Source organism: Scyliorhinus canicula, chromosome 17 (assembly GCF_902713615.1).
Source record: "Scyliorhinus canicula chromosome 17, sScyCan1.1, whole genome shotgun sequence".
NCBI lineage: Eukaryota > Metazoa > Chordata > Chondrichthyes > Carcharhiniformes > Scyliorhinidae > Scyliorhinus > Scyliorhinus canicula.
The window spans coordinates 123,656,383-123,673,050 of NC_052162.1; the positions used below are offsets into that span (position 1 = coordinate 123,656,383).

Sequence of the window (16,668 nt, forward strand, 5' to 3'; positions counted from 1 at the left end):
CTTTACAATCAATTAAAGCCTCGTCCACACACAGGACACATGTACAGTCTCTCCCGGCTGTGAATAGTCCAATGATTTTTCAGGCTGTGGAACTGGTTAAAGCTCTTTCCACAGTCAGTGCTCTGGAACAATCTCACTCGGGTGTCCATATGTCTTTGTGCTTTTCCAGTCACACTGATGGTTAAAATTTTTTGAAGCTGACAGATCGGGCAAACATTGCTCCTTCTTAATTCAAAGTCTGACCATATTAAGTTGCCAAATATTTCAGTGACTGTCGGATTGAGACGTGACATTTGAGATTTCTGTCTCTACTTCGTCATCATCTAATATCCTGAAAAAAGAATTGACAAAATACATCACTGTCAGTACAGGGTAGAAATTCAGATAATTCTAGTTTCTCTGGAACATTCTTTTCTCTCTTATTTGTGAAAAGCAGGAAATCTCCATCCCACGCACTCTCCCTCCATCCTCACTCTGCTGTATCTAATATTCACCCTCCCAATTCTGCTGAAGGTGCTGATTCAGGCTGATTGACAGATCATAGAATCATAGGCATTACAGTGCAGAAGGAGGCCATTTGGCCCATCGATTCTGCACCAGTCCTTGGAAAGAGCACCCTACTCAAGCTCTCACCTCCACCCGATCCCCATAGCCCCACCTAACATTTTTGAACACCAAGGGCAATTTAGTATGGCCAATCCAGCTAACCTGCACATCTTCGGACTGTGGGGGGAAACCGGAGCACTCGGAGGAAACCCATGCACACTCGGGGAGAATGTGCAGACTCCGCACAGACAGTGACCCAAACCTTAAACGACCCTGGAGCTGTGAAACAACAGTGCTAACCACTGTGCTACCGTGTTCACTGCTTTCTATCCCGGACTCAGAGATCATAACAAATAGATGGAGTCAGCCATTCAGCCCATCGAGCCTGCTTATCCATTCAATAAGATCATTGATCGATCTACCTCTGTACCATTTTCCACAATTTACCCCATATCCCTTAACATTTTGAGTATCTAGAAATCTATCAATCTCTGTCTTCAAAATACTTGATCACCGAGGTTTCTCAGTTCTCTGGGGTAGAGATTTCCAAAGCTTCACCACATCCTCGAGTGAATAAATCCCTCCTTCTCTCAGCTTTCTCTCCATTTTCCTATTGATTCCCCATAACCCTCGACTCCCTCTCAATCAGAAATCTGGCCAACTCAACGGTGAATATATTCAGTGACTCCCAGACTCCACTGGTCCCTGTGGAAGAGAAACCCAGAGACTAACAACCCTCTGAGAGAAGAACAAAGAAGAAAGAAAAGTTACAGCACAGGAACAGTCCCTTCGGCCCTCCAAGCCTGCGCCAATCCAGATCCTCAATTTAAAACTGTCGCCTATTTTCTAAAGAACAAAGAAGAGATGACTGGAAATATATAACGTAGCCACAGTACAATATTACACAACTTCAAATAATAATAAATGTACTTTATTACTGAACCATCAATAATATATCTAATCTGTACCATGTAACAACACTGGGCTTTTCTCTGATATTAATTTGCTGTCCCCTCAAATGTCAGCTTCTCCGGGGAAGATTTTTCCTTCACTTCCTCTGTGACATCACAATGGGGCACTGCCTGAATTAGCCAATAGGAATTATTATATTTGGCGCTGTCGTCACCCCGTGACCATCCTGCGAACACCCCATTGACTTCCATAGTGTTCGCTCAGAATCAGAGGCGTCCCTCTGCAAATTTTGAACTTCAGCTATCTCTGGCATGCCCGTCGTCCGTAATGCAGGTACCTGGTTTAGAGCCTGATTAGGCCCACTGGGAACAATTAAAGAGGTTGATGAAGCTGCAGTTTTAGCAGCTGAATCAGCACGGGCATTTCCTAATTGAACAGAAGTGTCACCCTTTGTGTGCGCAACACATTTAATAACTGCCAATTGACGGGGAAGCTGAATAGCATCGAGGAGATTTTTAACCCAAAGTGCATTTTGAATGGGAGTTCCCACAGAGGTGAGAAAACCTCGCTGTTGCCAGAGGCGGCCGAAATCAAGGGTCACGCCAAAGGCATACCTAGAATCAGTGTAAACATTAGTACTTTTGTCTGTGGCCAAAATACATGCTTGAGTAAGGGCGAATAGCTCGGCTTTTTGTGCAGAGACAGGGGTCTGGAAGGCTGCTGCTTCCTGCACGTCAGTGTCGGTTACCACGGCATATCCCGACTGTGGGACGCCAAATGGGGAGATGGAAGAACTGCCATCAACATAAAAAATTAGATCTGGATTATCAATAGGCCTGTCTGTTAAATCCGGGCGAGGTGTGGAAAGGAAGTGATTCCGAAGCAAACAATCGTGTGGTGGGTCTTCAAGGTTATCGGGGGGCTGTTCGAGGAACACAGCAGGATTTAAGGTTGAACAATAATGAAAAGAGAGATAGGGGTTTTGCTATAGTGAAACCTCATAGCGGCTCAATCGCGCTTGAGTCAGATGCTGGGTTTGCTGAGACGTTAGGAGAGCCACGATAGAGTGTGAAGTATGCACTTGTACTGGTTGGTAAAGGGTTAGATTAGAGGCTGCCTGGACTAACAAATGGACAGCAGTAATAATTTGGGTGAAAAGGTCTGTCATACATAGGTCGTCCTCGTGCTGGGGCGATAGCCAGGGCATTTTTCAGAGTAATAAAAGATCGCTTTGCTGAATCAGGTAGTTCAAACTTAAGAGGAGCATTTTGAGAGGAGTACGGAGTTAATTCTTTAGTATGCACAGTAACATTCGGAATCCATTGTCTGCAAAAGTTCACTAATCCTAAAAAGGCTCGCACCTGCTTGGGCGATGTATGAAATGGGGTCTACAGTTTTGGAGTAATGCGTTCTTGAGTAAGGGAGCGATCAGTAGCACTAATTAGGACATCCAAAAATTTGACTTGTCGTTGGCCTTTATGAACTTTAGCGGGCGGGATCACATATCCCCATGAATGGAGACGGATGAGCAGCTAAAAGGTGTCACCTTGTTAGCGATGAAATCAGGGCTGGCAAGGAGTAAGTCATCAACATATTGAATGATGGTGGAGCCACCAGGAGGTGCTAATGTCGCTAACTGGGAGTGACCAAACGCCATTCGGATGGTCTTCCTATCTTAGGAACTGGAAGAATCGGGGTATTACAGGGCGATTGGCATGGTATCAAAATTCCCTGTTGAAGGAACGATTGAATCATGACCGAGACTCCTTCTTCAGCCTCGGGCCGCAAAGGGTACTGTGAAATAGAGGGTAAGGGCATATCAGGTTTGACTCTAATAACAACAGGAGGGACATTAGTGAGACCAACTTCGTGTTTGGAGGCTGCCCATAAATCTGCGGGTAGTTCAGGAGTCGTAGATTGGGTTGAATGATGATGGTGCAGTGTGCCAATGTGGACAAATGGGTGTTTAAAATATTCTAAGTGCCTGCGGGTAGGGTTTGACTATCATTAAGGAAAGGATCAGCTTGTCCTCGTAGTGCAGCTGCCAGAAATCCCAAGGACTTGGCACTGTAGCCTTCATTGACAGAAAGGGTCACGTGGGGTGACACAAGTCTCGACTGACGCCATAGGCTGTGGGGTAAATCGACAAGAAAGGCAGACCCTTTTTTTGTCTTGGTAAATGCTCTCCAAATCGGGCGAGCATACTGTATGATCGTAGCAAAGAGTGACATGTGGATTGGGAATATCTAAGGGAGGTGAAAAGTGTGAGGGAGCAAAATCAATCGACCACCACTGTGGAGTAGTGAATAGGGGAAAGTTTCGAAGCTGGGCCTGCGGGATAGGTGATATGGTAATGCCGTTATCAAGGCTTGGGTCACTATATTCTCTCATCTGGACTCAATCGGGTGTTTTAAACAGTGGTACTCAGGGTTAACGTTAGCTGCCAGCATAGAACAGAGAGCAATCAGGCGCAGGCTCAGAAGTTATTAAATCTTGCAGCTGGTGACCTCGTATTTGAGACAGTTCTATAAACATTCCATTATCAATGCACTGTATTACCGCTCCGAATTTGCAGTGTCTGTCTGCCTAATAAGGTCACGTGTCGTTAGTTGTTGTACATCCTGACTGGGAGAAGGCCACGAGTGGGACATATTTCAGTCAATTTTCAATATTTGCTATTTAACCAGTTTTTTGGAAAGAGACATTACTGGATGTTTATTATTTCTTTTTATTTCAAATGAACTGAACCACCGCTGAGTCTATCTGGACAGCCTGAAACGATCTGAAGTTATTTTAGACAAGAATCCATTGTTAAGTTCCTAACCGTAATCTTGTATTGACTTTGCTCCCCTTTTTTCATTTTGGGAGATTTGTCATCCTCAGATATTCCTGAACAAAAACTAATGGAGTGTTTTAGCCCCTTTCTGATCAAGGTGGATAGCCTAACTTGGTTCTTTTCCCATATGAAAAATGAAATGAAAAATGCGCATTCCGTTTTCAAGACCTGTCAATTCTATACCCAATTTTAATTCTTTATCCTGCCAGCTGGCTAACAAGGAAGCATCCTTCAATTTTGGACAATATTCCCTCCATAGAGCAACTAACTTTTTAGCAGTTGACCCCCTATTATTTTCCCAAATCACTTGTTGAGTTTCTATCACTGTTGATAGGTCTTTAGTTCCCCTCAGTATTGTTCACACAGCGTTTGCAGTGCGCTGCCATTTTCAAAAGTTGTATCTAAAGTTTTACCCATTGCACCCTTTGTCTGATGCCAGATGGTCCTTCCGATTACAATTTTAACAATTGATTAAGGAAATTACGTGTATGATGTTTTATGTCAGGGTCCGCACGCTTTTTGCCCTGTTTATGTGTTATTAAGCAGAGTTATCCGCATCTGCAGGAGATTATAATTTAAATCATGGAGTAATCGTGCTCCGTACAAACCAATTAACAGCTCGAAGGTGACACCGTAAAGATTCTATGCCACCTGCCTTACAAAGTTAACGGGAACCTTTTATCGCGAAGGTTTCAGGTAATAACAAGGACCATGTTGGCATCGATATCTCTTTACCTCTTTCAAATCATCACAGCTTGAAACATAATTTTTAAAGTCAAAGTCTGAAAAATGAAATATGAATTCTTTCCCTCTCTCTCTTATCTATCTCTCTCCCTCTCTACATAACTCTGTCTGTCTTTGGAACTCTTGTTGCTCTTTCTCTTTATCTGCCTACCTCTCCATCTCTGCCTCTCCCTGACTCGCTCTCTTTCGCTCTCTCTAACAGTTCCTGTCTCTTGTCGCTGGCTCTCTCTCTCTCCTTCAATCTCTTCCTCTGTCTCTCTTTCTCTCTCTTGGATTCAGCCATTGTCCTTGCGGACAAATTTTGAACAAAAATTTTTCATTCTCTTTCGAAAACTTTATCTGTGTTATTCCATTTAAGTCAATTTGCACTGATTAATCTTAGAGGTATTAGCTGTTCTCTGAGATGTATTTCTTTTGTCAATTCAGAAAAGACCAACTGTCTGCTGAAATGGTTAATGTTTCCTGCAGAATCTAAGGGGTAGAGAACTTGGCGTGATGCCATTTACGTCTTTTCACGCAATCTAAAAACTTATTCACATTTCAATTACTCTTATTTGTAAAGTTACTTTCTTTTAAACTGATATAGTGTGAACTGAACAACTTTGGAACATTTTGGGAAGCTTGGGAACATTTGCAAGAGGAAATATGAATGTTTTGCCATTAGTTTAAAAACAATTCGAATATGCATATTGTTGTCCTTTAGAAGAACCACTTGTTATCATAATAAGGCCAGTACAACATTCCAAGCAGTAGTCAGTTAACATCATCTGATGTACTAAATTTCATTCAAAAACAATGTTAAAATCCAGTCATTATTGCCAGCATGCTTCTAAATTGGTAACTCATTAACTTCACTTCTATAATTTCCTTATTGTGGACCTTTTAATCAATACCTTTTAGTCAATTATCATGTTTTCCGTAGAGAAGGGTTGTTCGATATTTACGGCTTGCGTCTGTGACCGAGTGCGTGTCGCTAAGGGGGATACGTTAGCAGGAGTTTCATTGGTAATGGGATCAGAAGTGGGAGTCAGGACTTGGGAAAGTGGAATTGTAAAATCGGGGAGCGCAAAATGAGGGTGGGGTCCAGGGTTCAAATTCTCCTCGTCTTCCGTATCGCTTGAATATGGGAACATCGGCATGCCAGAGCAACTGGGACGATCCTCCTTTCCTATAATCTGATTGGCCAGTCCTACTTTTCTGCCGGCAGGAGATTTGTTATTGCCGAATTGCTTTTTATCATTTTGACTGTTTTCTATCCCAAAGTTCAGATTACGATTTTAAAGTCTCCCAATTTTTCAATTTACCGTTCACACACTCATTAATATCTCTTTTGCAGGCGTTATCTCTTCAACTCATTGTGATTGTTCGTTGCGTTAAGTGGACTGTTTCTTTCCACTGTAAAATTAAACAATTTGAAACCGGCATTTTTTTTTTTCCAGATTGCTTTTTTTTCCTGCATCAATGCTATTGTCAAAGTTCCAAGATCCCTGTGTAACCTAGTGGCCAGATATCGTTACCTAATTTATTGTTTAAAGCAGCGCTGCAGCCAATCTTCGAATATTACGTTCTTGAGACGAGGTTTCTAAACACATGAAAAATAGAGGGGAGTTGCCGCTAGTTTTGTCTAAAGTTTGTCGCATAATGTCAGTAAAATGTGCCCCAGGCAAAAAAAACGCTCAAACAAAATTTCTGGTACCAAATCAAATTGGAGGGTCCTTGACCCCAAAAAATTACTGACAGGGTCCCTGACCCGAAAAAAATATTGACAGGGTCCCTGACCCCAAAACTTATTGACAGGGTCCCTGACCCCAAAACTTAATCAAAGGGTCCCGGACCCAAATTTATTGACAGCCTGTATAAATCTGATGCGGATGAAAAACGAAATCAACAAGGTCCCTGACCTGCTGCTAATTACACAAAAAAATGTACTCACAGTCAAATTTAGATTCGAGAACCGTCACCTGTTTAGTTACTTCCGTCAGGGATGAGGGGTCGCAGCACAGATCCGAGAGAGAGAGAGACCAAGGTCAATCTTACCTTGTGCCGGCGTCTCAGCGGTCAGCCTAAGCTGAAGGTGAACTGGCGAAGGAGACCCAAGGAGTTTGAGTGAAGACAAGCATCCAGCAGAGGGCAGCAGAGCAGAGCTACTGATCAGCTGTTCTGGGGAAATTTGCATACGTGCAGTGCGGTCAGCCTAAGTTGAAGGTGAACTGGCGAAGGAGACCCAAGGAGTTTGAGTGAAGGCAAGCATCCAGCAGAGGGCAGCAGAGCAGAGCTACTGATCAGCTGTTCTGGGGAAATTTGCATACGTGCAGTGCGGTCAGCCTAAGTTGAAGGTGAACTGGCGAAGGAGACCCAAGGAGTTTGAGTGAAGACAAGCATCCAGCAGAGGGCAGCAGAGCAGAGCTACTGATCAGCTGTTCTGGGGAAATTTGCATACGTGCAGTGCGGTCAGCCTAAGTTGAAGGTGAACTGGCGAAGGAGACCCAAGGAGTTTGAGTGAAGACAAGCATCCAGCAGAGGGCAGCAGAGCAGAGCTACTGATCAGCTGTTCTGGGGAAATTTGCATACGTGCAGTGCGGTCAGCCTAAGTTGAAGGTGAACTGGCGAAGGAGACCCAAGGAGTTTGAGTGAAGACAAGCATCCAGCAGAGGGCAGCAGAGCAGAGCTACTGATCAGCTGTTCTGGGGAAATTTGCATACGTGCAGTGCGGTCAGCCTAAGTTGAAGGTGAACTGGCGAAGGAGACCCAAGGAGTTTGAGTGAAGACAAGCATCCAGCAGAGGGCAGCAGAGCAGAGCTACTGATCAGCTGTTCTGGGGAAATTTGCATACGTGCAGTGCGGTCAGCCTAAGTTGAAGGTGGTTTGTGGAAGGGCTGTTGGCAACTGACAGTTAAACCCGAAACACTTCGTGAGTGTTTCCCACCCTACCTCCTCCTCTAACCAACCCCCCCACCCCACGGTGGTTGGGAAGCGGGAGCAGGGGCCTGTCGTGAAGGTGAGTGAGTGCCTTTAAATTTGCTTAACTTTCAGCGGGAGCAGGGTTTGAGGTAATATCAGGTAAGCTCTTCCTTTCTTTTTCTTTTTCTTGTTTTTTTTTTAAATCTAGAGGTGATGTCAGGGAAGGCAGTACAATGCTCCTCCTGCAGAATGTTTGAGGTGAGGGACGCCGTCAGTGTCCCTGCTGATTTCATCTGTGGGAAGTGCACCCAACTCCAGCTCCTCAAAAACCGTGTTAGGGACCTGGAGCTTGAGCTGGATGAACTTCGGATCATTCGGGAGGCAGAGGGGGTCATAGATAGGAGCTTCAGGGAAGTAGTTACACCAAAGACTGGAGATAGATGGGTAACTGTAAGAGGGACTGGGAAGAAGCAGTCAGTGCAGGGACCCCCTGCGGTCGTTCCCCTGAGTAACAAGTATACCGTTTTGGATACTTGTGGGGGGGACGACTTACCAGGGGTAAGCCATGGGGTACGGGCCTCTGGCACGGAGTCTGTCCCTGTTGCTCAGAAGGGAAGGGGGGAAAGGAGTAGAACACTAGTAATTGGGGACTCAATAGTCAGGGGCACAGATAGGAGATTTTGTGGGAGCGAGAGAGACTCACGTTTGGTATGTTGCCTCCCAGGTGCAAGGGTAAGTGATGTCTCGGATCGTGTTTTCCGGGTCCTTAAGGGGGAGGGGGAGCAGCCCCAAGTCGTAGTCCACATTGGCACTAACGACATAGGTAGGAAAGGGGACAATGATGTCAGGCAGGCCTTTAGGGAGCTAGGATGGAAGCTCAGAGCGAGAACAAACAGAGTTGTTATCTCTGGGTTGTTGCCCGTGCCACGTGATAGTGAGATGAGGAATAGGGAGAGAGAGCAATTAAACACGTGGCTACAGGGATGGTGCAGGCGGGAGGGATTCAGATTTCTGGATAACTGGGGCTCTTTCTGGGGAAGGTGGGACCTCTATAGACAGGATGGTCTACATCTGAACCTGAGGGGCACCAATATCCTGGGGGGGAGATTTGTTAGTGCTCTTTGGGGGGGTTTAAACTAATTCAGCAGGGGCATGGGAACCTGGATTGTAGTTTTGGGGTACGGGAGATTGAGAGTATAGAGGTCAGGAGCACAGATTTGACTTCGCAAGAGGGTTCCAGTGTTCAGGTAGGTGGTTTGAAGTGTGTCTACTTCAATGCCAGGAGTATACGAAATAAGGTAGGAGAACTGGCAGCATGGGTTGGTACCTGGGACTTCGATGTTGTGGCCATTTCAGAGACATGGATAGAGCAGGGACAGGAATGGTTGTTGCAGGTTCCGGGGTTTAGGTGTTTTAATAAGCTCAGAGAAGGGGGCAAAAGAGGGGGAGGTGTGGCGCTGCTAGTCAAGGACAGTATTACGGTGGCGGAAAGGATGCTAGATGGGGACTCTTCTTCTGAGGTAGTATGGGCTGAGGTTAGAAACAGGAAAGGAGAGGTCACCCTGTTGGGAGTTTTCTATAGGCCACCTAATAGTTCTAGGGATGTAGAGGAAAGGATGGCGAAGATGATTCTGGAAAAGAGCGAAAGTAACAGGGTAGTTGTTATGGGAGACTTTAACTTTCCAAATATTGACTGGAAAAGATATAGTTCGAGTACATTAGATGGGTCATTCTTTGTACAATGTGTGCAGGAGGGTTTCCTGACACAATATGTTGACAGGCCAACAAGAGGCGAGGCCACATTGGATTTGGTTTTGGGTAATGAACCAGGCCAGGTGTTAGATCTGGAGGTAGGTGAGCACTTTGGAAACAGTGACCACAATTCGGTGACCTTTACGTTAGTGATGGAAAGGGATAAGTATACCCCGCAGGGCAAGAGTTATAGCTGGGGGAAGGGCAATTATGATGCCATTAGACATGACTTAGGATGTGTTGGTTGGAGAAGTAGGCTGCAAGGGTTGGGCACACTGGATATGTGGAGCTTGTTCAAGGAACAGCTATTGCATGTTCTTGATAAGTACGTACCAGTCAGGCAGGGAGGAAGGGGTCGAGCGAGGGAACCGTGGTTTACCAAAGAAGTGGAATCTCTTGTTAAGAGGAAGAAGGAGGCCTATGTGAAGATGAGGCATGAAGTTTCAGTTGGGGCGTCTGATAGTTACAAGGAAGCGAGGAAGGATCTAAAGAGAGAGCTGAGACGAGCAAGGAGGGGACATGAGAAGTCTTTGGCAGGTAGGATCAAGGAAAACCCAAAAGCTTTCTATAGGTATGTCAGGAATAAAAGAATGACTAGGGTAAGAGTAGGGCCAGTCAAGGACAGTGGTGGGAAGTTGTGTGTGGAGGCTGAGGAGATAAGCGAGATACTAAATGAATACTTTTCGTTAGTATTCACTCAAGAAAAAGATAATATTGTGGAGGAGAATGCTGAGACCCAGGCTATTAGAGTAGATGGCATTGAGGTGCGTAGGGAAGAAGTGTTGGCAATTCTGGACAAGGTGAAAATAGATAAGTCCCCGGGGCCGGATGGGATTTATCCTAGGATTCTCTGGGAAGCCAGGGAAGAGATTGCTGAGCCTTTGGCTTTGATTTTTAGGTCATCATTGGCTACAGGAATAGTGCCAGAGGACTGGAGGATAGCAAATGTGGTCCCTTTGTTCAAGAAGGGGAGTAGAGATAACCCCGGTAACTATAGGCCGGTGAGCCTAACGTCTGTGGTGGATAAGGTCTTGGAGAGGATTATAAAAGATACGATTTATAATCATCTAGATAGGAATAGTATGATTAGGGATAGTCAGCATGGTTTTGTGAAGGGTAGGTCATGCCTCACAAACCTTATCGAGTTCTTTGAGAAGGTGACTGAACAGGTAGACGAGGGTAGAGCAGTTGATGTGGTGTATATGGATTTCAGTAAAGCGTTTGATAAGGTTCCCCACGGTCGGCTATTGCAGAAAATACGGAGGCTGGGGATTGAGGGTGATTTAGAGATGTGGATCAGAAATTGGCTAGTTGAAAGAAGACAGAGAGTGGTAGTTGATGGGAAATGTTCAGAATGGAGTTCAGTTACGAGTGGCGTACCACAAGGATCTGTTCTGGGGCCGTTGCTGTTTGTCATTTTTATAAATGACCTAGAGGAGGGCGCAGAAGGATGGGTGAGTAAATTTGCAGACGACACTAAAGTCGGTGGAGTTGTAGACAGTGCGGAAGGATGTTGCAGGTTACAGAGTGACATAGATAAGCTGCAGAGCTGGGCTGAGAGGTGGCAAATGGAGTTTAATGTGGAGAAGTGTGAGGTGATTCACTTTGGAAAGAATAACAGGAATGCGGAATATTTGGCTAATGGTAAAATTCTTGGTAGTGTGGATGAGCAGAGGGATCTCGGTGTCCATGTACATAGATCCCTGAAAGTTGCCACCCAGGTTGATAGGGTTGTGAAGAAGGCCTATGGTGTGTTGGCCTTTATTGGATTGAGTTCCGGAGCTATGAGGTCATGTTGCAGTTGTACAAAACTCTAGTACGGCCGCATTTGGAGTATTGCGTACAGTTCTGGTCGCCTCATTATAGGAAGGACGTGGAAGCTTTGGAACGGGTGCAGAGGAGATTTACCAGGATGTTGCCTGGTATGGAGGGGAAATCTTATGAGGAAAGGCTGATGGACTTGAGGTTGTTTTCGTTAGAGAGAAGAAGGTTAAGAGGTGACTTAATAGAGGCATACAAAATGATCAGAGGGTTAGATAGGGTGGACAGCGAGAGCCTTCTCCCGCGGATGGAGGTGGCTAGCACGAGGGGACATAGCCTTAAATTGAGGGGTAATAGATATAGGACAGAGGTCAGAGGTGGGTTTTTTACGCAAAGAGTGGTGAGGCCGTGGAATGCCCTACCTGCAACAGTAGTGAACTCGCCAACATTGAGGGCATTTAAAAGTTTATTGGATAAGCATATGGATGATAAGGGCATAGTGTAGGTTAGATGGCCTTTAGTTTTTTTTCCATGTCGGTGCAACATCGAGGGCCGAAGGGCCTGTACTGCGCTGTATCGTTCTATGTTCTATGTCTGTCTCTTTACTCCGGTCATGGCTTTGATCACTTTTTCTCAGTCCCTCATGGAAGCTCACTTCAGGATATTGGATTTTTTCTCGCAGCGCCAAATGTTGTATTTTATATTTTCCCCGCGTCTTGACTGTGATAGAGAAATTCAAACAGCATTCATTAGATAAGCAAAACTGAACTTTATTCACTAATTAGAACTGCTAGCAGAAAATGGCTGATACTTGGAGTCGGAAGGCAGTCAATTACAAACTGCGGAGTCCGTCCCAAGTCTGCGATAGTACAGAAAAGAAGGCGATTCTTATACATTATAGGATCAAGATAACATGAATACAGCTTGGTCAGGAATTTGATTGAAAGTAAAACATTTTTTTTTTCTTTTTTTTTTTAAATTTAGATTACCCGATTATTTTTTCCAATTAAGGGGCAATTTAGCGTGGCCAATCCACCTACTCTGCACATTTTTGGGTTGTGGGGGCGAAACCCACGCAGTCACGGGGAGAATGTGCAAACTCCACACGGACAGTGACCCAGAGCCGGGATCGAACCTGGGACCTCAGCGCCGTGAGGCAGCTGTGCTAACCACAAGGCCACCGTGCTGCCCTGATTGAAAGTAAAACATAAGTAATAATCGTTTCAATGGCGTCACCTTGCTGACCTCCAGGGGACTTGAGTTTCATATTATTATCTTGTCTTTGTTTTAAGAAAGGGAAGAAGTTGTTTAGGAACAGGAAGAGATAGTTGTTCAGCTTGTTATGTATTAAGACTACTTCTAGCTCCAAGCCTTATCTAGACTCTCAGAGTCACCCGGTTCCCATAGACAGGCTGTCTCGGTGTATTCTGTGCCTTAGGTTATATGACATCAGTTTAAATTCACTTGTACCAAGAAGACTTGACTAGTTTTCCCATCATGCCATTATTTGCTTCACACAATACCACAACTGTGTGTTATATGACACAGATTAGATTATTACTGATGGTTATGAAATAAAATACATTCATTATTCTTGTTTTGGACTGTAGTACAGTAGCTACGTTATATATTTCCAATCAGATTTATAACAGAAGAGGAGTCCATTGGGCCTTTTGAGTTGATGCTGACTGTCTGTTGGGCAATTCTGTCAGTCTCGAGTGGGTCCCATTCTGTAACCCTGCAGCACTCATCCAATTTCATTTAGAAATTATTATCTCTGCTTGACTCCCCTCATAGGCAGCAAGTTCAAGGACATGATCAGTCACAACCCCCCTGTATCTTAACCAACCGGAACAATCCTAAACATTAAAACATTTTCAGTCCAGTAATACAGACACATATCTGTCTGGCAGCCTGCATGAAGATTTTCAGGTACCTGTCCAGGACAGGAAGCAGTGAGCAGGGATCTGTCAATCAGCCTGAATCAACACCTTCAGGTGAATTGGGAGGGTGAATATTAGATACAGCAGAGTGAGAATGGAGGGAGAGTGTGTGGGATGGAGATTTACACCTTTTGGGGAATGAGAGAGGAAAAAATGTTCCAGAGAAACTACAATTGTCTGTTCTGAATTTCTATCCTATACTGACGGTGATGGCATTTTGTAAACTCCTTTTACAGGATATTAGAAGAGGAAGGTTTACAGACAGAAATCTCAAAACGAAACATTGCATCAACATCTGACAGAGTAATTCGATACATTGGGTTCTGAATATCATTGGCCTGTCAATCTAGAATAACAAACGTTTGTCTGTTCTGTCGGCTTCAAGAGATTTTAAACATCAGTGTGACTGGAAAAGCACCGAGACACACACACACCCGTGTGAGAGTGTTCCAGAGCACTGACTGTGGAAAGAGCTTCAACCAGATACACAACCTGAAAAAACATCACACCATTCACAGCGGGGAGAGAAAGTTCCTGTATCCTGTGTGAGACTTTAACTGATTGTCCGACTTGGAGAGACACAAGGGCACCAGCAACATGGAGAAACGGTGGAAATGTGGGAACTGTGGGAAGGGATTTAGGTTCCCATCTGTGCTTGAAACCCATCGACACAGTCACACCGGGGAGAGGCCGTTCACCTGCTCTGTGTGTGGGAAGGGTTTCACTCAGTTGTTTAACCTGCGGAGACACAGTGTCACTCACACCAATGAGAGACCCTTTAAATGCTCTGACTGTGGGAGTGGCTTCAAAAGCTCTCGAGAACTGATCTCTCACCAGCGAGTTCACACTGGGGAGAGGCCGTTCACCTGCTCTGACTGTGGGAAGGGATTCTCTCGGTTATCCAGCCTGCAGACACACCAGCGAGTTCACACTGGGGAGAAGCCGTTCGCCTGCTCTCAATGTGGGAAGGAATTCAGTCATCCATCCCACCTACGGAGCCACCAACGAGTTCACTCTGGGGAGAGGCCTTTCATCTGCTCTCAATGTGGGAAGGGATTTTGTGTTTCATCGCACCTGCTGAGACATCAACAAGTTCACAAGTGAACAAGGGGTTGGATTCTGTTGTTAATATTTCTGCTCTTAATTACAGCCAGGACTGCATTGTGTTCATTCTGTCAGTTGGTCAATGGGGATGGTGGGAGGGTTTCCTTCTGCTGGACTGGCCGGTCTCACGACTTTGCCTCCTGTGGGCTGATGCTCTTTGGGCCTTGTTGTGAATACCTGGTTCCAAGTTTCACGAGGACCAGAGACTGAAAGGGTATTTGGATGTTGGAAGTTATTTTGTTCCCATTCCTGATTGGAAACCTCCAAAGCAGCCACATTGCCATGAAGATGGGCTATGGTGGTTACATGATTCTTTTGTTTAATTTATCTGGGTGTTTCTCACAGAAGGAAACTGTCAAGGTATGAGGGACAAGTTGTGACACATTGGGAACTTGCAGTAAAAAGTGTGACAATAGATAGACAATTGCTAGCATTTAAAATATTATTACATATTTACATCAAATATAAATTCCTTTTAGAAACAAAAATACACAGGAAACGTGGTGGAACCATGGCAAGCAAAGTTTAAGATTCACATTAGTTCAAAGGAAGAGGTTCAGAAAGTGGGTAAGAGTGTAGTAAGCCTGAGGATTGGGAACTTCTTTAGAATTCAGCAAAGGAGGACCAAGAAACTGATGAAGTTAAATTAGAATATGAGAGCAAACCCAGAATACACAAAATGGATTTAGGAATAGGAAATCAAGTTTGATTAACCTTTTGGAGATTTTGAGGATGTTACTAACAGAATTGATAATGGGGAGTCCGTGGATGTAGTACACTTGGAGTTTCAGGATGTTCTTTGATAAACACCCCACAGGAGGTTAGTCAGCAAAATGAAAGCACATGGGATAGGAGGTAATATACTGGTGCAGCAGTGGTCAGCCCTGCTGCCTACGGCGCTGAGGACCCAGGTTCGATCCTGGCCCCAGGTCACTGTCCATGTGGAGTTTGCACATTCTCCCTGTGTCTGTGTGGGTCTCACCCCCTCAGCCCAAAGATGTGCAGGGTAGGTAGATTGGTCATGCTAAATTGCCCCTTAATTGGAAAAAAGAATTGGGTACTCTAAATTTAATTTTTTAAATGTAGATACTCTGCTATTTTTCTATTCCCACTACTATAAATTCTCCTGTCTCTCCCTGTAATGGACCCACGTTTGTCTTAGCCAAATATTTCCTTTTTACGTACCTATAGAAGCTTTTACAGTCCACACAGCAACTACTGTTTGGTGGTCTATAAACAACTCTTCCCAATGTTTGCTGCCCTCTGCTGTTTCTTAGCTCCACCCAAACAGTTTCCACATTTTGTATTCCTGATCTGAGATCCTCCCTTACGTTCTGACATCATCCTAGTTATCGGCGCAGCACCGCCTCCTTTTCCTTTTTGCCCGCAGTATTAACAAACATAATGATCAGACCTTCAGGCCCAGCACCAATCCCTGTGACACATCGCTCGTTGCATCTTGCCAACCAGAAAATGACCTATTTATGTCTACTCTTGGTTTTCTGGTAGCTCGTCAATCATTCATTGTGAAAGACAGTTCTGGGGTTAAAGCCTGCAGATTGGGAAAAGAAAAGAACGGAAACCTCTGGAATGAATAATCACTTTGGACTGGTTCTGAGAGAATTAAGTTTCAACTTCCAGGGTAGAGTAGAGAATAATTGTAGAGTGATTTTAGATTGTGTAAAAGGGAAAAGTTATATTTTATACCTTGTAGGTTTCCTTCAAAAATAGTGGTTAGTTAACGCTGATTCTATTTTGTTTGTTGCAGCAAAAGTCATAAAGATTTCTTGTCATGTGATCCTTTAATTTGTTGACTGGGAATTTGATTTTTTAAATATTAGTTACTGATCTTTACAGAGATCCTAATCCACAAGTTTTGACTTCCCATTTGAGCCTCCAGCACCTTTCTGTCTCTATTGCACGTGTCAATGACAGCCAGGCAACGGAGCGGAGGGTTGAATTTAGCTGGGACCTGCGCTCCAGTTGGGAAATTGCCACGGGTGTGACACTAATAAAGAGACAGGAAGGTGCTGAATGACTGACTGGAAAATGGATCGCCAAGCAATCAGGGTTCGGCGGTGGGGTAACTGGGCTGATGGGGACGTGACCCCCAGGTTCAGTGCTCCTGTGTCCAATGTGGGAGTCGCAGGAGCAGGGTACGGGGAGCTG

General features: G+C 44.7%; 1 pseudogene; it reads left to right on the forward strand.

Annotated features, from left to right (window-relative positions):
* The first annotated feature begins 13,928 nt into the window (after positions 1-13,928).
* Positions 13,929-16,668, forward strand: part of LOC119951587 — a 32,198-nt pseudogene continuing 29,458 nt past the window's right edge.